This window comes from Oncorhynchus clarkii, chromosome 20 (assembly GCF_045791955.1).
Source record: "Oncorhynchus clarkii lewisi isolate Uvic-CL-2024 chromosome 20, UVic_Ocla_1.0, whole genome shotgun sequence".
Taxonomy (NCBI): domain Eukaryota; kingdom Metazoa; phylum Chordata; class Actinopteri; order Salmoniformes; family Salmonidae; genus Oncorhynchus; species Oncorhynchus clarkii.
Window position 1 is genome coordinate 31,940,610 of NC_092166.1, and position 23,392 is coordinate 31,964,001.

At 42.2% G+C, this 23,392-nt stretch overlaps 1 pseudogene; it reads left to right on the forward strand.

The window, feature by feature from the left end:
• The first annotated feature begins 4,897 nt into the window (after positions 1-4,897).
• Positions 4,898-15,844, forward strand: LOC139377051 (protein zyg-11 homolog; annotated as a pseudogene).
• Positions 15,845-23,392: the final 7,548 nt, after the last annotated feature.

Here is a 23,392-nt window from a genome sequence, read left to right on the forward strand (position 1 = left end):
CAAGCACAGAAAACATATCCAAAGACAACAAATAAAAGAGAGCCTTGAGCCATGAAAAGAGCGTTACTCTTCTCTTCAAGCCAAGTTTTCAAGCCAAGCTGCCGTTTAGAAGGTATTTAGTCTATTAGACGTCTATTAGCTGTCCTTCAAGGCATATCAGTTGTCAGCAAGAGCTTTCCACAGTCCCTATACTTAAACATATATATTATGTTTGCTCCCTCAACATCCAGAGCATGGCATGCATTTGTAGATGACGATAGATAAAACAACACATTTTCATATATTTTTTTACTAAATGTTATTCCCCAAACCATGAAACCCGGAGAACATCAATAGTATAAACAGACGTTTGATCTTGATTCAGTTGGGCAGACAGCTTTGTCACTTGGCAGTGGCCTATGTGTCTGCTTGCCCCTAATGTGACTCCTTACTGTGTGACATAATAAGAATCATATTTGGGGCAAGATGCCTGTATGTCTGTCTGGCCCCTGGTAATAGAGCCAATACTGCCCTCCTGCTTATTGCTCAGCTGTTTTTATGGCCTAGTTAAGTCCAAACAGCTGAAGTAATGGTCATGAAGAATGTATAAACAGTCGCCTACCGATAATATTTTCCCTGAAGCCAGTGGCCCCTCCTTGTGGCAAAACTAGTTACTTGACTTCTTCAAAAACATTACATAGGCCTAAATCAGATAGGCTACTGAGCAAATGGCACTAGATCCCAATGAATAAATAATTCTGCATTCTATTATCGAATGCAAATTTTGGCAAGTCAATTAGGACATCTACTTTGTGCATGACACAAGTCATTTTCCAACAATTGTTTACCGACAGATTATTTCACTTATTAGTCACTGTATCACAATTCCAGTGGGTCAGAAGTTTACATACACTTAGTTGACTGTGCCTTTAAACAGCTTTGAAAATTCCAGAAAATGATGTCATGGCTTTAAAAGCTTCTGATAGGCGAATTGACATAATTTGAGTCAATTGGAGGTGTACCTGTGGATGTATTTCAAAACATACCTTCAAACTCAGTGCATCTTTGCTTGACATCATGGGAAAATCTAAAGAAATCAAGACTAAAAGCTAAAAAGAGATTAATGTACTTTGGTGCGAAAAGTGCAACTCAATCCTAGAACAACAGCAAAGGACCTTTTTTTAAAAATTATTTTTATTTCACCTTTTATTTAACCAGGTAGGCTAGTTGAGAACAAGTTCAAATTTTTTTTTTTTTTTTTTTAATTTATTTTTTAGAAGCCACTGCTTCTTCCATGTGCTGGAGGATACAGGTACAAAAGTATCTATATCCACAGTAAAACAAGTCCTATATCGACATAACCTGAAAGGCCGCTCAGCAAGGAAGAAGCCACTGCTCCAAGGCCAGCATCCCGGAGTCACCTCTTCACTATTGACGTTGAGACTGGTGTTTTGCGGGAACTATTTAGGGAAACTGCCAGTTGAGAACTTGTGAGGCGTCTGTTTCTCAAACTAGACACTAATACATGTCCTCTTGCTCAGTTGTGCACCGGGGCCTTCCACTCCTCTTTCTATTCTAGTTAGAGACAGTTTGCGCTGTTCTATGAAGGGAGTAGTACACAGCGTTGTACGAGATCTTCAGTTTCTTGGCAATTTCTCGCATGGAATAGCCTTAATTTCTCAGAACAAGAATAGACTGTAGAGTTTCAGAAGAAAGTGCTTTGTTTCTGGCCATTTTGAGACTGTAATCAAACCCACAAATGCTGATGCTCCAGATACTCAACTAGTCTGAAGAAGGCCAGTTGTATTGCTTCTTTAATCAGAACAACAGTTTTCAGCTGTGCTAACACAATTGCAAAAGGGTTTTCTAATGATCAATTAGCCTTTTAAAATGATGAACTTGGATTAGCTAACACGACGTGCCATTGGAACACAGGAGTGATGGTTGCTGACAATGGACCTCTGTACGCCAATGTAGATATTTCATTAAAAAAATACATTTCAGCTGTTTCCAGCTAAATCAAATCAAATCAAATCAAATGTATTTGTCACATACTAGAACTAGATGCTAACATGGTTAGCAGATGTTAATGCGAGTGTAGCGAAATGCTTGTGCTTCTAGTTCCGACAATGCAGTAATAACCAACGAGTAATCTAACTAACAATTCCAAAACTACTACCTTATACACACAAGTGTAAAGGGATAAAGAATATGTACATAAAGATATATGAATGAGTGATGGTACAGAGGCAAGATGCAGTAGATGGTATCGAGTACAGTATATACATATGATATGAGTATGTAAGCAAAGTGGCATAGTTTAAAGTGGCTAGTGATACATGTATTACATAAAGATGCAGTAGATGATATAGAGTACAGTATATACGTATACATATGAGATGAATAATGTAGGGTATGTAAACATTATATTAAGTAGCATTGTTTAAAGTGGCTAGTGATATATTTTACATCAATTCCCATCAATTCCCATTATTAAAGTGGCTGGAGTTGAGTCAGTGTGTTGGCAGCAGCCACTCAATGTTAGTGGTGGCTGTTTAACAGTCTGATGGCCTTGAGATAGAAGCTGTTTTTCAGTCTCTCGGTCCCAGCTTTGATGCACCTGTACTGACCTCGCCTTCTGGATGATAGCGGGGTGAACAGGCAGTGGCTCGGTTGGTTGTTGTCCTTGATGATCTTTATGGCCTTCCTGTGACATCGGGTGGTGTAGGTGTCCTGGAGGGCAGGTAGTTTGCCCCCGGTGATGCGTTGTGCAGACCTCACTACCCTCTGGAGAGCCTTACGGTTGTGGGCGGAGCAGTTGCCGTACCAGGCGGTGATACAGCCCGACAGGATGCTCTCGATTGTGCATCTGTAGAAGTTTGTGAGTGCTTTTGGTGACAAGCCGAATTTCTTCAGCCTCCTCAGGTTGAAGAGGCGCTGCTGCGCCTTCTTCACGATGCTGTCTGTGTGGGTGGACCAATTCAGTTTGTCTGTGATGTGTACGCCGAGGAACTTAAAACTTACTACCCTCTCCACTACTGTCCCATCGATGTGGATAGGGGGGTGTTCCCTCTGCTGTTTCCTGAAGTCCACAATCATCTCCTTAGTTTTGTTGACGTTGAGTGTGAGGTTATTTTCCTGACACCACATTCCGAGGGCCCTCACCTCCTCCCTGTAGGCCGTCTCGTCGTTGTTGGTAATCAAGCCTACCACTGTAGTGTCGTCCGCAAACTTGATGATTGAGTTGGAGGCGTGCGTGGCCACGCAGTCGTGGGTGAACAGGAAGTACAGGAGAGGGCTCAGAACGCACCCTTGTGGGGCCCCAGTGTTGAGGATCAGCAGGGTGGAGATGTTGTTACCTACCCTCACCACCTGGGGGTGGCCCGTCAGGAAGTCCAGTACCCAGTTGCACAGGGCGGGCTCGAGACCCAGGGTGACGAGTTTGGAGGGTACTATGGTGTTAAATGCTGAGCTGTAATCGATGAACAGCATTCTCACATAGGTATTCCTCTTGTCCAGATGGGTTAGGGCAGTGTGCAGTGTGGTTGAGATTGCATCGTCTGTGGACCTATTTGGGCGGTAAGCAAATTGGAGTGGGTCTAGGGTGTCAGGTAGGGTGGAGGTGATATGGTCCTTGACTAGTCTCTCAAAGCACTTCATGATGACGGAAGTGAGTGCTACGGGGCGGTAGTCGTTTAGCTCAGTCACCTTAGCTTTCTTGGGAACAGGAACAATGGTGGCCCTCTTGAAGCATGTGGGAACAGCAGACTGGGATAAGGATTGATTGAATATGTCCGTAAACACACCAGCCAGCTGGTCTGCGCATGCTCTGAGGGTGCGGCTGGGGATGCCATCTGGGCCTGCAGCCTTGCGAGCTACAATAGTCATTTACAACATTAACAATTTTCTTCACTTTATTTCTGATCAATTGGATGTTATTTTAATGGGAAAGAAATATGCTTATCTTTAAAAAACATTTCTAAGTGATCCAAACTTTTGAATGGGAGTGTAGCTGTACCATAACATTTGCATCCCCCACCCCCCCCATCCCAAGTTGGGTTGTCAGTGACCGGCAGTCCACCTCTGTCCCCCTGGATTGGAGAACCTATTCAATGAAGTAAATATATTTTGAAAATGTAAAAACAAATATGTATTATTAGCTAGTGTTAGCCTGCACTGTAGCTAATGCAAATGAGCTGCTAACATAACTAGCTAGCCAACTTCACATACTGTATAGATAGCTAGCTAAGTGATTTAATGAAAGGATAGCAGCTCCAGCTGTCAAAGAAGGGAGAGTGCAGGCTATTCTGGATAGGGCAGGTACTTTTGTGTAGTTCCAGTCCCTAGAAAGAAGTGAGGACATAGATAACAGTAACATAATATTTAGTGCTGTCTAATATGAGTATAATGAAGCCTGTTTCTTGTGATGTTTTCTATCCTCAGATACAAAGAGCTTTGAAAGCCTGTCTGCAGATGAAAAGGTCTCAATGAAGTGCAGTGGTTCTTAGTCCTGGGGTCCTAAAGAGGTGCACATTTTAGTTTTTGCCTTAGCACTGCACAGCTGATTCAAATGATCAACTCATCAAGCTTCAACTGGCATTTATGTATTCATTTGGGATGACATCCTTGACGTGATCCTGCTGTTGTCACATGCATCTATCTATTCAATGTTCTCATGATTTGTTATAAGATATATTATACTTCAATAATCCACAATGACCTGGTGATGCAAAAGTCTAATAATGACATTGTCTTCCATGTTCCTACAGATCCCTTGCAGGGTAGCCTAGTGGTTAGAGCGTTGGACTAGTAACCAAAAGGTTGCAAGTTCATATCCCCAGCTGACAAGGACCAGAAGGGGACCTGCAGCTCTCTGCCGTGTGCCAGAGGAGAGGTCTGCTGCTCTGCATGATGTTGTATGGATGGGGGCAAACAACGCAGCACGGTGCAGGAGATCTTCACCTCCTACTTCTTTGACGAGGGTGCTGTTCCCTGGTAACACCTTGTGCCGTACACTATACACAATCAAAGGCTCTTAAGAACCACCCATATTGCAATATTCTTCCATTTACTTAGCTTTGTCAACTGCAGTTATTCAATTCCCAGTTTCTCTCCCTTTAATTTTTGCTGTTCAGGTAAGAGTGATGTCAGCACATAAACAAAACAGGCTCTTTTAAGAGTCATATTGGAAAATGTCATGAACAATTAAACACCCTACAACTCACACCTACACACTTGTGTATCAATCTGATTGTGTTGTGCAGTAAGCAGGTTCAGGTTTACAACTGTGGCTCCTTCCACCTTCAAAGAATAGGCAAGAGGACCGACCATGGAGAATAGTAAGACACTCCATTATTTATATAACTACGCTATATTGTTTGTCCTTGTGTGTCTGCATGTTTTTCAGTATAAAGTACTCTGCAGCCACTCAGTGTGGACACTACGTGAGGCCACACACAGATTCCTGTTAAACACTGTCTCTTTAACTACCATATTTTCACAATAACAGTCTCCCTCCATCACTTCTTCCCTCTCCCCCTTCCCCCTAAATCCTCTAGGTTATATCAGCTGTGTCAGTGAACCGCTTCTGAACTGCCTGAAACGGAGTGCACAGCATGATCAGAGGTGAGAGGTCACTTGGTCGGTTCAACAGGAAGTATTATTAAAGAGATGCTTTACATTACAAATGGAGATGTATTAGTCCCAGAGTTAATGATCCAAGGTCAGTTTTGTATTTCACCCCCTGATGACTATGATGACTGACATTGGGTTAGAATTAAAAAGACAAGGTTTAATCATGCAATCTCTCATCTGCAAGTATGTTTTGAAGTACAGATTTCCACTGGTCTAATGTCCATTGCTTGTGTTTCTTGGCCCAAATAAGTCTCCTTGTTATTGGTGTCCTTTAGTAGTGGTTTCTTTGCAGCAATTCAACCATGAAGGCCTCATTCCCAGTCTCCTCTGAACAGTTGATGTTGTGATGTGTCTGTTACTTGAACTCTGCGAAGCCTTTATTTGGGCTGCAATTTCTGAGGCTGGTAACTATTGAACTTATCCTCTGCAGCAGAGGTAACTCTGGGTCTTCCATTCCTGAGAGCCAGTTTCATAATATGGACTTGGTCTTTTACCAAATAGCAGTATCTTCTGTATACCACCACTACCTTGTCAAAACACAACTGATTGGCTCAAATGCATTAAGAAGGAAATACATTCCACAAATGAACTTTTAAGTTGGCACACCTGTTAATTGAAATGCATTCCAGGTGACTACCTCATGAAGCTGGTTGAGAGAATGCCAAGAGTGCAAAGCTGTTATCAGGGCAAAGAGTGGCTACTTTGAAGAATCTCAAATATAAAATATATTTTGCTTTAACACTTTTTGGTTACTACATGATTCCATATGTGTTATTTCATAGTTTTGATGCTTTCATTATTCTACAATGTAGAAAATAGTAAAAAATAAAGAACAACCATTGAATTGAGAAGGTGTGTCCAAACTTTTGACTGGTCCTGTATATTATGAATATGCATTTTAACTTTTCTAAAATGATTACAGATCCAGCCAAATAATTATTCAACTTTGATGGAGATTGCTTGGTGGGTTTGCAGTTCTGAAGTTTACACAGTGTTGTGTACAGTATGTACTTGCTGAATAAACCTTGAAAGAGAAGAGCACTGTGTCCTTTGTCAATGAGCCATATGAGAGTTGCTACACTAGCGCAAGCTTCGGGTCTGACCCAAGTTGATAGTGTTTCAAGTTCATTGCAGACAGGCCATGTGCAGCCAATGTGATTTATATAATATTTACTTATGCAATGTTTTTATTTGTTGGCTTTATTTAGGCTATTTACATAGTTGGCAATGGCAATATAAGTTACTTTTTAGGTTTGTTTAATTTTCCTTTAGATTTGCAGAGAATTTTGATTAACCACATGACACCGATTTTGAGATCTGAAGACGTTATTATAAATTAAATTATATTGTGTCACAAACGTTTGCATATGAAAACCATAACTGGCACACAGATCGGTAGAAATGGTAAGTTAAATTGGCATTCCACATGAGAAAGGTTGCCGACTCCACGTGTAGCCTGTTACCATCAACTTCAGGAGAGTAATGGCAGAATCTGCGAAAGCCAGCAGGAGTGGGAGGAAAATTGTTGGGTTATGTTTTTTTCTTCAGGTTTTCTAGATCTCTGGCGCCCTCATGAGGCATCAAACCATACATTTAAAGCATCAGACAAGCTCAATGCATGTAGTTGATTTTATTAGAACACATAGGGTGTGTTTATAAATGGAAAAATACATGTTTAAAACTCTAACTATAATATTTATAATGCATGTATTATATATTTATAACACTTGGATAATTCACTTTCAATAAAGCTTTTCACATTCTCTACTGGTTGAAATTAAGTCTCATTTGATGAAATAATACACATATCCTGTGTCCTCAGATCAGTGCAGATGGAGGAAATTCGATGGTGAGATGAACCTGTTTTAGAGTATTTACATGATGCAAAGGAGGTGTGTACAGTTTAAAAATAATTCTGGTCCTGAATTACAAATCAGCCTTTAACTAGTTGAATAATGTGTTCTCATCTACTGATGCCCCAAAACCAGGATTGGTAAACAATGTTGAAGTGTATAATTGTAATACATACATGCAGACACAGTATCATTTAAAGACTGGAGTATGATACTCCTGCAATTGGATAGGACTGAAAAAGAATGTCTAACAGTCATTCATACCTGAACCATACCTTTATTTGACAAAGTAAAGTACTGTACATGATCAGTGAATATTTTCAATGTACAGGCTACAATGTGGGAAACTCATGCTTGGTAATAACACACATTATATATATATATATATATATACACATACATACATACACACACACACACACACACACACACACGACTTAAAGTTATATTATATTCTACTTAATCCAGAGGCTTCATTGATGCCATTTAGAGTGTCTTGAAGTCAATACTACTGGCTATGATAGCTGAGGTTCATAGCTAGGTTCAAAGCTAGCTAGCTAATATTAACATTATAATATCAACATGTAACAGTAATTTTCTGCAATTTCTTGGGGATTCATGATTAACTGGTGTAAATATTTAAAACCACTGCTCTGAACTAATATTTATACCAAACGTTTTAAACAGTACATACACAGATCGTCTACATAGCTAGCTACACATCCATAGGCATACAAGGATCTTTATCCTCCACTACATAATAAGCAAGAAGAGTTAGTTAGCTAAGTTACTTCGGCTGCATTGCATGGCAAATATCGGCACGGCAAGCTTACAAAATTGTACATTCAAATTTGCAGTAAACGCTTTAGCTAGCTAGATTCGTTAAATCCACTGTTTCACAAGATGACAGCCTGGTTTGATGGTTTTCTCAGGAGTCCCTAAAATATTAAACACACCAATAAAAATGTCATTCTCATGTCAAAACGCCCATAAAGCTAGTCAGCTAGCTTGCTAAATTAACTTTATGACAAAAGAAATATGCATAATCATTTGTCTCTACATTAACTAACATATTCCTCTCAACTGTACATTTTATGGATGATTCGTCGTGACTTTATAATTACTTACATTTGCTTCAATCCTAGTATTTTTGTCAGCCATCTTTGCTGAAGAAAGTCTCCAGTGTTGGGTCTCAGAACATCATATTCATCATGGGGAGCACTCGATATGATCGCCCAGCGTTCGTCCCTTGTGATTTGCATAAAGTTGGTAAATGCTGAAAATGCTTTTTCACTGCCTCCCACTCCGCTCCTCACCTCTTTCCTTACATTGAAAATGAATGGGAAGCAATGTGTCACCGCGCGATGCCGCCCGCTAATGTACATTGCTTACCAGTTGTACAAGTTTTGTATCATCAATAAAGGAAAAGGTTTATTCCAAATACTTAAAATACAGAGTGGCAAATTCAGGCTGCATGAGCATAAAACGCTCATGTCCCTGCTGTAATGAAATGACACATACCAAGTGTACATTCATGTCAAATGTGGTTGCATCAGCTGCAATGTCATGCACTGCTGAACCAAAGCCAGCTGTGTGTCTGACTGCAGGCTGAAGAGTTCTGTCTCGTGGCCCTGTCGGAGCTTTGTCTGGCCCAGGTGTGTCTCAGCCTGGACTCCTTCTGCAGCATGCAACCAGATGTGTCCCGGAGGCTCAGCTGGGCCCCACCGCTCCCACAGGAAATGGTTGATCAGATACTGCACAAGATGGATGCCCAGGGTAAGTAGGAGGGAGGGAGGGCACCAGAGAACATTCAACAGTCACACACAAATGGAATTGAATAAATGTAATGGTTAACAAACATTCTATGGGTTTAAAAAAGCTCATTTCTATTCAATAGGATGCTTTTAGGTCATTTTTGGAAATAGACCTTGCTGCTTAAAGCTAGGTCTGCATCCTGGTCATCGATGTTCTCATCCACATTTCAGCTTTACCTTACAACGACCGAATGGTCTGCCACTTCCGCAGTTGTGAACAACTCTGTCTGCGCCGAGGGTGTATCCGCTCCAACCCCCTCTTTGAGGAGGCCTTCTGCCTGGTCCTCTGCCCTCACCGGATGCAGGAGCTGGACGCTTCCTGGGTCCCTGGGGGCCTCATTGGTGCCCACATCCTATCAGGCCTGGCCTCCAACCCGGAGTGCAGAGTCAGCCTGCAGAGGCTCACTCTGAGTGGGCACCAGATGGGCTGGGAGTCCCTGGAGGTTTAGGAAGGGGCCCAGGTGGGCTTTAGCTCTCTGCTGGGCCTGAGGACACTAAACCTGGCATACACAGACCTCACAGACCCCTTCCTGGAGGACCTCTGTACTCTCACACAGCTAGAGGGCCTGGACATCTCCAGCACCCTCGTCACTGAGCTGAGTACCCTGCTGTGGTGTCGGGTTACACTGAGATCCCTGACTGCACGAGCTGAGGCAGCCGGACATTTCCCTTGCCAGGGTGATCTCCATCCTCAACCAGCTCCACACCCTCAGGCCCCTGGATCTCTGATGACTGCTTTGCCTCTGGAATGTCCACCGCAGAGGATGACTAAGAAAAAGAGGGGGGTGAGGCGGTTAGGCTGCTTCTGGAGGGAGTTCTGGGGTTCTCCCACTGCTTGTGTCTCTGGATGTTTCTGGGAGGAAGAGGGTGACTGAAGGGGCGGCCAAGGCCTTCGAGGAGGGGAGGAGTGGGCTGGTGTTTTTGGGGCTGCTGGCTACTGTGACGTTCGGTCTGGGAAGGACGACTTAAAAGTGAGGTGACTTATTGTATATTACAAAACATTGTCTCCTGCTTTCTGCTGTCATTGATTGCCTTGGTGGATCTGAGACATCTGTGAAGATCTAAAGCAGTAGCTCCACCTGGTTTCAGCTATATTGTTTACACCAATGACCTATCCAGTCCTATCAGATCTGTTCAGAGGAGTGAGTGAGGGATAATGTTCTTGTGTTTGTGTTCCAGGTAACCGGTGAGGCCAATGAGAGGCAGATATGTGAGTTTCTGAGGAAGTACAAAGAGGTACAGAGAGAGCGAGAGAGAGAGAGAGAGAAAGAGTTTCATGGTCCATATCTACCAGAACAGACATCCTCAAGAAAGTGGTCGGAATATGGCTGCATCTGAATTGGCTCCAAAAATTTGTAGCAATGAGCCTGCGAAAAAAATATCTAAAGTGAGCAATTAGGGGACCATGTAAACTAAGTGCTGTGTAAAGTTTCAGGACAAATTAGTAGCCGTTAGCTTGTTGACAGTAGACTGGTTCCTACACTTGATTTGACCTCTGGTTCTCATTATGTCAGTTCAAACATCATTGTTACATTGATAAGAGCACAGCTTTAGAGCTAGTTCTGTGGCCAATTATGACATACAGTGCCTTCAAAAAGTTGTTTCTAACCCATCTACACACAATACCCCATATTGACAAAATGAACACATGTATTTTGAGATTTTTGCAAATGTATTGAAAATGAATTACAGAAATATCTAATTTACATAATTATTCACACAGCTGAGTCACATGTTAGAATAATCTAACATGTGACCAACTTGACAGAGCTTGAATAATTTTTTAAATAATAATGTACAAATATTGTGCAATCCAGGTGTGCAAAGCTCTTAAAGACTTGCCCAGAAAGACTCACAGCTATTACAGCTGTGAATCTTTCTGGGTAAGTCTTTAACAGTATTGCACATAAATCTTCAAGCTCTGTCAAGTTGGTTGATCATTGCTCGACAGCCGTTTTCAATATAAGTCAAAACTGTAACTAAGCCACTAAGGAACATTCAATTTCGTCTTGGTAAGCAACTCCAGTGCATCTTGGCCTTGTGTTTTAGGTTACTGTCCTGCTGAAAGGTGGATTTGTCTCCCAGTGTCTGTTGGATAGCAGACTGAACTAGGTTTTCCTTTAGGATTTTGCCTTTGATTAGCTTTATTCAATTTATTTTTATCCCCCCAAAAAACTCCCTTGTCCTTGAAATCCCTGAGCGGTTTCCTACCTCTCCGGCAACTGAGTTAGGAAGGACGCCTGTATCTTTGTAGTGAATGGGTGCATTGATACACCATCCAAAGTGTAATTAATAACTTCACCATGCTCAAAGGGATATTCAATGTCTACTTTAAAAAAACATTTTTACCCGTCTACCAACAGATGCCCTTCTTTGCGACCTCCCTGGTCTTTGTGGTTGAATCTGTTCACTGCTCGACTGAGGGACCTTACAGATACATGTATGTGTGGGGTACTAAAATAAAAAAAATCATGTTAAACACTATTATTGCAGACATTGTCACTCTGACATCAATGCAAATGTAATCGAAAATCTAATCAAACACTTCATGAAAGCCCATGAGCTCATGTTGCGCAACATTTCTATAGGCTATGCAATTCCGCGAGAAAACAGAGTGATGGCATCTACTAAAAAGAGGAGGATCTCATCAGCTTTCTAAAGGCTAGGCCTACTATATTTATTTCTCAACTTTCCTAATATTAAGCACATTGCTTATATTTACAACAGGAGTACAGCCTACCTGGCTGGCATGAAAATGAACCACGTGTAATGGTTTTCCTCCTCTTCGTCTGAAGAGGAGAGGCGAGAAGGATCAGAGGACCAATATGCGGCGTGGTAAGTGTCCATGGTTGTTTATTAAACACATAAACTGAACACTCCTTACAAAACAATAAACGTAACGTGAATAACGAAAACCGAAAACAGTACCGTGTGGTGTAAAACACAGACACGGAAACAATCACCCACAAACAAACAGTGAAACCCAGGCTACCTAAGTATGATTCTCAGAGACAACTAACGACACCTGCCTCTGATTGAGAACCATACTAGGCCGAACACAGAAAAACAACCTAGAAACACAAAACATAGAACGCCCACCCAACTCACGTCCTGACCAACTAAAACAAACAATTAACACAATAACTAGGGTCAGGACGTGACACCACGCAAAAGCGTCCTCCATTCGATATTTAAGTGCATAGATTACATGTATTTTTTTCCCGCTGACCCATTTTCGACACAGGTGCATGATAATGGTCCATTCTAAATCAAAACACATTTCACACATGTATTATTTAGTATATGTAAAGACAAGATTCAATCAAGAATAGTCTGATGGGTGACAATATTACCCTATCACTTGTGAATGATATATTATCACTTGTGAATGATGCCCAGCATAATAAGCAACACGTTTGTTTTTGCTACTTTTCCCGAATCATAGTTGCACACCTCATGTAGCCTAGCCCATAGGCCTATATAGTTTGGATAAAAATTTGTATCACAACTAATGTGGCCAAATAACTTCTCAAAATTAAGCACATTAATCTTCTTTACAAGGGGTGTAGAGCCTAACTGGCATACATAAGCAGCGCATGAATTTCATTTCAGTTTGGGGAAGATCATTTTCGCCGTACAAATGCACCTAATAAAAGCATTACATGCATAATTGTATTTGCGGTCACTTTTGATAATGGTGTTTCGGCTAATGGAATATTTGTGCTTATAGCCTTCTACCATGTGTGCATTGCTGTTCTTATAATGTGAAGAAATAGCTTAACAGTTGATCAACATTTTAAGCTAAACGTTCTGAACTGTTGTGTCAGCCACATTGGTTGTATTAATTTGGGATCTATCGCATCTCACAACTGTCCCAGACAATGTTTGGAATACTTATTTCTCGCACAGAATAGAATAGGTCGATTTTTGTACTATGGGGGATAGTAGATTGACATAGGCTAGTGCTTTTGCTGTTCGTTAGACCTACTCATCTTGTTGGCTGACAAAGTAAATGTGGACAGTTCTTCCAATATCATCAATACGCTCCTCAGAATTGGATAAGGACGCGCACAGTTCCGTCCCCGATGTGTCTATCTTCACTTGTAGCCTATGAGAAAGACCCGATCACATGATGGAGAGCCATGTGAGCGAGAGGTGATTCGGAGCACTCAGCACTCAGGAAGAATGGCACAACGGCCACTAGCCGCAAAAGGCATGGATTTTTTTAGGGTGCATTTTACAGTCACACAAGGGGGATGTCGCCCTGAAATTCTAGGCATTATCAAGTGCTTGTCCAATTGTGAACGAGAGACTGATGTAGTGTGTACAGCCTGCTCAAAAAAACAAAGCAGAGCTCGTGCCTTTCAAGAGACTTTTTCTCAAATCATCATTAGAGTCGCATCATGCAATACAATGTATTAAAAATCTAAACATATAGTCCAACATTTGTAGAACAACTAAAGTTACATTGATAACTCTAAATTAAGCATAGAGGAGTACCTATTTCTTTGTTAACCGCTCAACACAGAATAGCCGTATGTGAGCACTCCCTCCAATTGTTTGGAGAAAATATCCTATTTTATTCAGCTTTGTTCAACTGTATTCTTCATACTATAAAATAATGCCACAGAATTCTAAGCAAATCTTGTCTGCTAAATGAGCCTAGTGTAGCCCACAGCCATATGGCATAGCCAGATCAGGGCCTAACATAAGGACAACTCAGAGTATGCTATTCTGTTCTTCTGAAACAGGCAACATCTTCTTCATTTCATGTTTCTTCAGACCTGTCTAAAATAAATCATGGCTTTATTGTGAAGGTGTAGGCTATATTACATGGATTTATTAGACTTTTTAAAATGTAGGTCTCTACATGTAGATTTTTGTTTGAAAATCTGTTCTCTACGAGTAGATCATAGACTGTATGTAACGTTGAGAATCACGCACACGCGCAGAAACTTCAGGACCTTTAGCTGTCAGAAAGAGGGTCCAGAAAAGTCTGATTCGCAGCCACTCCATTTGTTGAAACGGTTTGTCTGTCTGCAGCTGTCCACAGAGCAGACCACACAGCTGGGGGCTGATATCTTTATTATGAAGGTAGGATATCCATATCCCTCCATTTTCTTATCACTCTCTCTCCCTTCATTCCTCCTTACACTCTACACTCTATTCTTCTGTCCCTCTCTATCACTCCATCCCTAACCTCACCTCTATCTCTCCTCATCTCTCCCTCTCACCTCTCTTCTATCCCCTCCTCTCTCTCTCTCTCTCCCCCCTCACCTCACATCTCCCTCTTCACCCCCCCACCTCATCTCTCTATTCCTCTCTCCCCCTTCACCTCCCTATCCTCTCCTCCCTCACCTCACCTCACCTCTCTCCCCCCAAACAAAAGCTGCTGGGTATAATGCAGCAGAAGGCAATGGCAGGAGTAGTAGACTTCACTCTGAAGTTTGCCCTGAGTGCTCTGTGGAACCTGACTCATAAGACACCCATTGCCCTGAGAAATTTCCTCCAGTGTCAGGGCCTGCAGCTGTACAAGGACGTGCTGGAGGTAGGAGAAGAAACACACACACACACTTATAGTTTATGCCTGTCCATACCATAACCCCACCGCCATCATGGGGCACTCTCTTTACAATGTTGACATCAGCAATCCACTCGCCCACACGATGCCATACACATGGTATTCGGTTGTGAGGCCAGTTGGACGTACTGACAATTCTCTGAAATGACGTTGGAAGCGGCTTATGGTAGAGAAATTAGCATTCAAATCTCTGGCATGAGCTCTGGTGGACATTCCTGCAGTCAGCATACCAATTCCATGCTCCCTCAAAATTTGAGACATCTGTGGCATTGTATTGTGTTACAAAACTGCACATTTTAGAGTGACCGTTTATTGTCCCCAGCACAAGGTACACCTGTGTAATGGTCATGCTGTTTAATCAGCTTCTTGATATGCCACACCTATCAGGTGGATGGATTATCTTGGTAAAGGAGAAATGCTCACTAACAGGGATGTAAACAAATGTGTTTTTATTTCAGCTCATGAAACATGGGACAAACACTTTTACATGTTGCGTTTATATTTTTGTTCAGTGTAGTTGAACCATTCAATTAATATTCTATACAGCGGAAACTTCTAAGTCTTCTGCTGGGTCTTTCTGTTTCAACATGTTGTAGATGTGAGTGTGTGCTTTGTTTGAGCCAGTAAATATAAACCTGGGCAATATTCAATTGAACATGTGCACACAACCACAACCTGCACACGTCTTATTCTGAAAACTGGAAACATTTATCGATTGATGATGCATGGTGTTCTGTGGTCTGAGGAGGCGTTCTCTTACTAGTTAATTGTGTGTATAATATTGAGGTGTTTTATGTTTTGTAAATTAAGGGTGATTCTATTTGACCTCATGTGTGCAGTACTGCCGTATACTCCAGGAGGAGGGGGCAGTGGACCTCCTGAAGACCTTGACCTCTGACCTTGACACCCACAGCAACGTCAGAGGGATGGCAGAGAGCATCCTGGGTATGTTGGAGTGCCAACAGACCACAAGCAACCCATAAAAACACACCCAGAACAGGGGCATCATGGGAGGTCATGATGGATCTGTGACCCTTGACTCCTTAATCACAGGTGGGAGGAGGATTATACAAAAATTAAATAATTGTATTAGGAAACCGTGTGTTTAAATATAAAGAGGATTTTCATTTATATTAGTTTTGTTGGTGGGACTTAGGTTAATAAATAAATACATATTTCAAAATATATTTCATTATTGCACAGAAATAAAATAAAAATCATGTCAGACTCATCAATACCTAGCTGTAGAAATCACACAGGGCACAGACGTCAATTCAATGTCTATTCCACGTTGGTTCAACGTAATTTCATTGAAATGACATGGAAACAACATTGATTCAACCAGTGTGTGCCCAGTGGGATTCCAGAAATAAGTGACCTAGATAACTGCATAGTTGCTGCTGCTAAAAAGAAAAGGAGATATAGTTTTAGCAGAGGCAATGAAAACAATTTTCAAAGAGACTAGGATAATGAGCATTCCTAATTCAAAAGGAACGCAACAACAAACATTCTACTGTGTGTTTGGGGATTAAATCCAAACATCATCACCAGAGGGCTCTGAGGTGCTGCGTCTATACCAGTCTCCACTCAGAATTGTATTTATTTAACCTTTATTTAAGTAGGCAAGTCAGTTAAGAACAAATTCTTATTTACAATGACAGCCTACCCCAGCCAAACCCAGACGACGCTGGGCCAATTGTGCACCACCTTATGGGACTCCCAATCACAGCCGGTTGTGATACAGCTTTGAATCGATCCAGGGTCTGTAGTGACACGTCTAGCACTGAGATGCAGTGCCTTAGACCGCTGCCCCACTCATGAGCCTTACTTTTCATTTGTTATATGGAACTTTGACAAGCTAAGCAGGTCATTTTTTATATCCCAGTTCATACTTGCATTATATATATAAGCTAAATTACTTTCTTACCTCATTAAGCCACAAAATCCTTACCTTGAATATATTAATGTACTGTCCCACATACACACTCTTCCTTCAATTAGGAAAGGCATCTAATCTATATTGTAAATGTATTCCGGCTTTTCATAGCCCAACCTGCAAGAGAGACTACCGTTTATTTCAAGATGGTCTATTAATAATTCCTTGAGTAAGAAGTAGATTAAAATAGATCACATTAATATTGGAGAAGTCTCGCTGGGTTCTAAAAGTTTAAATTCCCTTGATGCCGCTTAGTGGAAAAAAAGGATCAGAATATACAGTACCTTGAAATGTGACCTTCTGGAGTAGTGTAGTATAGAATTAACGTGCCAAGAGGTCATCGGGGACCTTGGTGTGACAGTCTTGTGGGGTCAAAGGTCATGTTCCCAGGGAGGGAGGGAGAAAAACAGAAGGGCGGTATAAAGAGGAGGACAGTAAGTGTGGGAACTTACTGATAGATGTGGGAGCAAGATACACAAGGACATATGGTGAGAGAGCAAGAGAGAGAGACATAAAAATAAAGTAGGGAAAGTGACAGGTGAAAAAGCGGGTTCGGTGGCCACGAGCCAGAAAAATCACAAAAAGAGAAAGGAATAAAAAGAGAGAGAACGATAAAGGAGAGAGACAGATTGGAGATAAACTGGGACAGACAGAACAGACAAAGTGTGGTAAAAGAATTGAAAGACTACGCAAGTATGTTTCAGGCCCTCGACCAGCCATAGCACTCAGAAATACCACAGAGCAATTTGCAGATTGCCTGTCTGTTCGAGGCTGCAATATCAATGTGCTGCTCGCTCCTCTGTGGGAGCTTAGCATCTCGTTATCTCACTCTCCCAGACAAGACTATTGGATTAACATAATTGTGGATCAGTCTGGACACCCAGCATACTCTATCCAATATTCCATAATACATTGACAGAGAGGGATAGAGAGTGTGTATATGTGTGTTTGTGTGCATGCGTATGTGTATACCCTGGGTCAAATATGTGTGTAAGTTATTTAGGTGTGAATGAAGCTGCCAGTGTCCCTCTACAGAGGACAGTCAGAGAGACAGAAAGAAGACAGAGGACACACAAGACAAAGCAGGACACCTCTCCGGGCTGTTCTGTGACGCACAAAGGACACCACAACTCCTCTCGGATCAAATGACCTTTTATTGCTTTGGAAGGGTACAGAGTTGGCAAGCCCTCTCAGGCTGTTGTGCAGTTAAACCACACAGAGGAGCCAACCGCTGCCCTGCCAAGTACAGGCAGGGGCTGATGGTCCACCCTACTACACCAATCAATCAATCAATCAATCATACTGTACATCAGTCATTCATTTAATTTGATTCATCAACCTGTGCTTCTCAGATTCCCATTGTTTTGTGCTGTCAGAATAAATAGGTTAGTTAGCAACGACAAAAACAACTTCAGAAAGGTACAAAACAGGTACAGAACACTCAATATATACCGTCGTATATGTTTACAATTGTAAAAATAAAATAAAAACACGAGATGTTCACTTAATATAAGCTACAGTAGTTTTCTTATGTCTAGACCCCAGTTTATGGTAAATCTATAGTAAAATGTTACTTAATTCTATCCAAGGACTTGGTACGATGAAATGGTTGTATAGTAAGTACCCAATACTTAGTTGGGTAGTCTGTATGGGTGTCTGTGTGTGTGTGTTGGGTGGTGGTTGTGGTGGTGGTAAGGCAGTGTAAAGGTGACTCTTGGACCTTGCTGGCCCCATATAAGAACACAAACACGTGGGCCTGTCATACCGTCACAGCCCATGTGACTAGCTAGCTCAGAGAGACAGCTGTGACTGTGTCTAACTAACCCAGGTCAGCCTGCTCCTTCCTGGATCACATGCTGTCCAACTCCTCACCCACCCAATCAATGAAGCCACAACCACGACCCATGTTTTAAGTGAGAGCAATATTCAGAGCCAACATAAAGTTACCTCAAAGCTATCTTGGAAGAGTCACAAATACCCTGTCCAATGAATGGTAAAGATAGTATGTAGCTGGATTGGGGTCGGAGAGTGTGTGTGTGTTTGCGTGCGTGTTGGAGGGAAAGTGGTTAAAAAGGGAGCGGGGGTCGTTGAGTGGTTCATTAAGACAGGGACAGACAAGTGGTCATTCCTTGACATTCCTGCTGGGTCGCCGTGGAGACATGAGTTAGGGTTAGAGAAAGGTATCCTGTTGCAGCACCCTTCCCTTACCCTTCCCCTATCCAGAGCACCTCGTGCCTGCGCGCCCTATTGCCTAACCAGATACCTTACCAGAATGTGATGTACTCATACTGTGGTGAGTATCTGGGATATACGGACTGGTATGTGGTTTAAAGGTCATACACAGACCTTAGACTGAACATGCAGAGTGACTGTATATCACATACACTGTACTGTAGGGACCATGCAGATAGGTACTGTAGTCACATACTATGGCTGTTGTATGACATGCAAGTATAATAGCAACCAGCAACCTGTGGTTGAAAATGTGCATTGAGACATCCAAGCATAGCAGGGTACAGTATGTATTGTATGTACATGAGCAACCTCCAACCTAGACAGGCTGACACTATTCTTTTGTCTGTTGGCACACAGACCCTGTGTGGGTGATTATGAAATGAAGGCCAGGCGCCACAGGCTAAAATGTCATTTTTTTGGTATTGGTCCCTTTAATATTTTCAAAAAGTATCATATATTACCGTCATCAAAATGTCACGAATTGTAACCGCTTTAAAAATGGACATACATCCATCATTTCAAAGCTCACTACATTGAATCACACATCATTTAAATGTCCATTTTATAGAGAATGTTACAAACTGGACTATATTGGGACATTTGACACATTTTGTGTTGTTTTGGCTCTGTCCTCCAGCACTTTGGATTTGAAATGATACAATGAATACGAGGCTAACGTATTTTCATACCCTCATGGCAGGTAGCCTAGTGGTTAGAGAGTTGGACTTGCAAGGTTGCAAGATCGAATCCCCGAGCTGACAAGGTAAAAATCTGTCGTTCTGCTCCTGAACAACCCAGTTAACCCACTGTTCCTAGGCAGTCATTGTAAATAAGAATTAGTTATTTACTGACTTGCCTAGTTAAATAAAGGTTAAAAAAAATCCATATCAGGTGAACTGTTTTGAAATTACAGCCTTTTTTGTATATAGACCCCCAATTTGAGGGGACAAAAAGTATTGGGATGAGTTCACTTATATGTGTATTAAAGTTGTCAAAAGTGTAGGATTTGGTCACATATTCCTAGCACGCAATGATTACGTCAAGCATGTGACTCTACAAACTTGTTGGGTGTATCTGCTGTTTGTTTTGGTTGTGTTTCAGATCATTTTCTGCCCAATAGAAAATCATGGTAAATAACTAATTATGTCAGATTTTTATATATATATATATATATATAAATAAAGGTATTCAATTTGTGTCCACATTCAACTGGTAAAAGTTGATTGTGATATGATTAAGGGGGAAAAATACACTTATTGGGGTGTGGTGCCTGGCCTTAGACGCATAAAGCTAGGCAGACAATGTTTCTGTATCACCCCCCCCCTCTCAAAAGAAACACACAAACACGCACAAACAAACAAGCACGCTTGCGCATACATTCATGAGTATTGTATTTGAGGGGTACAGCAGTACTATGTTCATTCCGCCAACATACACTACATGGCCAAAAGTATGTGCTCGTCAAACATCTCAATCCAAAAGCATGGGCATTAATATGGAGTTGGTTCCCCCTTGGCTGGGATGGCTTTCCACTAGATGTTGGAAAATTGCAGCGGAGACTAGCTTCCATTCAGCCACAAGAGCATTAGTGAGGTCGGGCACTGATGTTGGGCCATTAAGACTGGCTCGCAGTCGGCATTCCAATTCATCCCAAAGGTGTTTGATGGGGGTTGAGGTCAGGGCTCTGTGCAGGTCAATCAAGTTCTTCCACACCGATCTCAAGAAACCATTTCTGTATGGACCTCGAATTGTGCATGGGGGCATTGTCATGCTGAAACAGGAAAGGACCTTCCCCAAACTGTTGCCACAAAGTTGTAAGCACAGAATCATCTAGAATGTCATTGTATGGTGTCGTGTTAACATTTCCCTTCACTGGAACTAAGGGGCCTAGACCGAACCATGGAAAACAGCCCCAGAATATTATTTCTCCTCCACCAAACCTTACGGTTGGCACTATGCATTCGGGCAGGTAACGTTCCCCTGGCATCCACCAAACCCAGATTTGTCTGTCAGACTGCAGATGGTGAAGCGTGATTCATCACTCCAGAGAAGGCATTTCCACTGCTCCAGAGTCCAATGGTGGCGAAGTTCACACCACTAAGATCACCATGCACAACGATTGGCACTGCGCACGGTGATCTTAGGCTTGTTTGCGGCTTTTCGGCCATGGAAACCCATTTCATGAAGCTCCCAACGAACAGTTCTTGTGCTGACGTTGCTTCCAGAGGCACTTTGGAACTCGGTAGTAAGTGCTGCAACCGAGGACAGACGATTTTTACGTGCTACATGTTTCAGGACTTGGCGGTCACGTTCTGTAAGCTGGCGTGCCACTTCTAAGCTGAGCCGTTGTTGCTCCTAGACGTTTCCACTTCACAATAACAGCACTTACAGTTGACCGGGGCAACTCGAGCAGGACAGACATTTGACAAACTGACTTGTTGGAAAGGTGGCATCCTATGACGGTGCCACGTTGAAAGTCACTGAGCTCTTCAGTATGGGACATTCTACTGCCAATGCTTGTCTATGGAGATTGCATGGCTGTGTGCTCGGTTGTCTACACCTGTCAGCAATGGGTGTGGCTGATCTAGCCGAATCCACTCATTTGAAGGGGTGTCCACATACTTTTGGCCAGTGTATCTCCTGGTTCAGACTTGCCTGGTGCTGACTAGAAACAGAGTGTCACAGTGTCACTATAAAAGTCATTTAACTGTAATAACATATCTGCTTTGATCAGGACACCAGCCCAACACTCAACGCAACCTCTCCTATTCCCAGAGAACATGCTCCCAGTCGGTTAGATACATCAGAACAGAAGTTATGACATAAACACTGGCTGTACATTAATGTAGTGCATTAACCTTGGGGGCACCTTGGACCCTAGTCTATCTCTGTAACACCCATGTGCATCACCTCCTAGTGTGTGTGTGTGTGTGGTAGGGGTGACAAACTGACTTAGGTGCACCAAGTTTGTCTCATATTGGCTTCTCTGTCAGTCATATAACTTTATTCCCTCTCACACCACCTCTCCAGCTGATCATTCCTTTGTGTAGTGGATATGTCCTCTGACAGCCCCTCAGAGCCAGTGTAATCCAGCCGCAGCCTTTCCTTAGGGCAGCTGTTGTTGTCGGGGTGAATGGGGAGACTCACCTACGTTTATAACAGTCAAGAGTCAGGATCACCGTCAGAGTGCAGCCGGAAGACCGACAGGACAGATAGGGAGTGCAGTGAGTGTTGATCCATGTGATCTGAATTTAGCTTTAAAAAGAAGCCAGTGAATGATAGATGGTCAGTAGTATTCTGAGGGGTACGGATTAGATTAAAGCAACTGTGCCAAAGCAGGCCTAGTACTGTGCTTCATAATAATCATTCTGATTCACAGTAGTGTTTTGTGCTATTGCTGTAGAAATAGTTCCGCACTTCAATAAGGCTTTTGGTGCAGTCAGTGCATGTGGAGACAGCTAGGGTGGATGGGACTCTGTGCATTGTACTAACCAGGGACAGCAGGGACACTGGAAATCAATTATCACATTCCGTGTTGACCTGGCCCCACTGAGAGGCCAGCCAGAAAAACAACAGCATGCTGGGTTAAAGCCAAGTCCATCAGTAGACAAGGCTCTACTTGGGTAATAGTAAAGGGTCAAACTCCCAACACACACACACACACACACACACACACACACTCTCACAGAGGACCAGAGAGGAACAGGGGCCTCATTTATCAGTCGTGAGTTAATGTCTCACTAAATAAATCAAAGGCATACAACACTGTATATTTGTGTTCTCGTGAACGAGCGTTACAACCCTGTCTGGAAAACACCCTTATGATAACACAAATGCCTTTGCTGTATGATTTGGAGATGTTGGAACTGGGCCACAATAGTTCCTAAAACTAAGCGCAACGGAAATGTAATCACATTTCTGTAGAGGTGTGGGCAGAATGTATTCATCTTTTGCAGTGACTTTTTCAAACTAACATTGCATGCGCCTATAGCGAGTAACAAACACTGGCCGCCGCGCATTCTGTAAGATTGTATGTCTATTCAAGCAATTTAAAAGCAAATGCTACAGCCCACTCTTTTATGAAGAAGACGAATTGTTGTTCAACATTTTGTTAAATCAATACATGATTCTGTTTCTATCTCCTGCCTTGGCAAAGGCTCTGAGATGAAATAGGCTGTGATGTCGCACTCCTGATAAATGGTATTTGTTGTGTTGCGGTCATAAACCAGTCAGGACATCAACCAGTCATGACATCAACCAGTCATGACATCAACCAGTCATGACATAAACCAGTCATGTCAGAAAAGGAGAGATGTCCTGCAATGTGACTATGATTAGTCCTATATAATAAAACCATTAG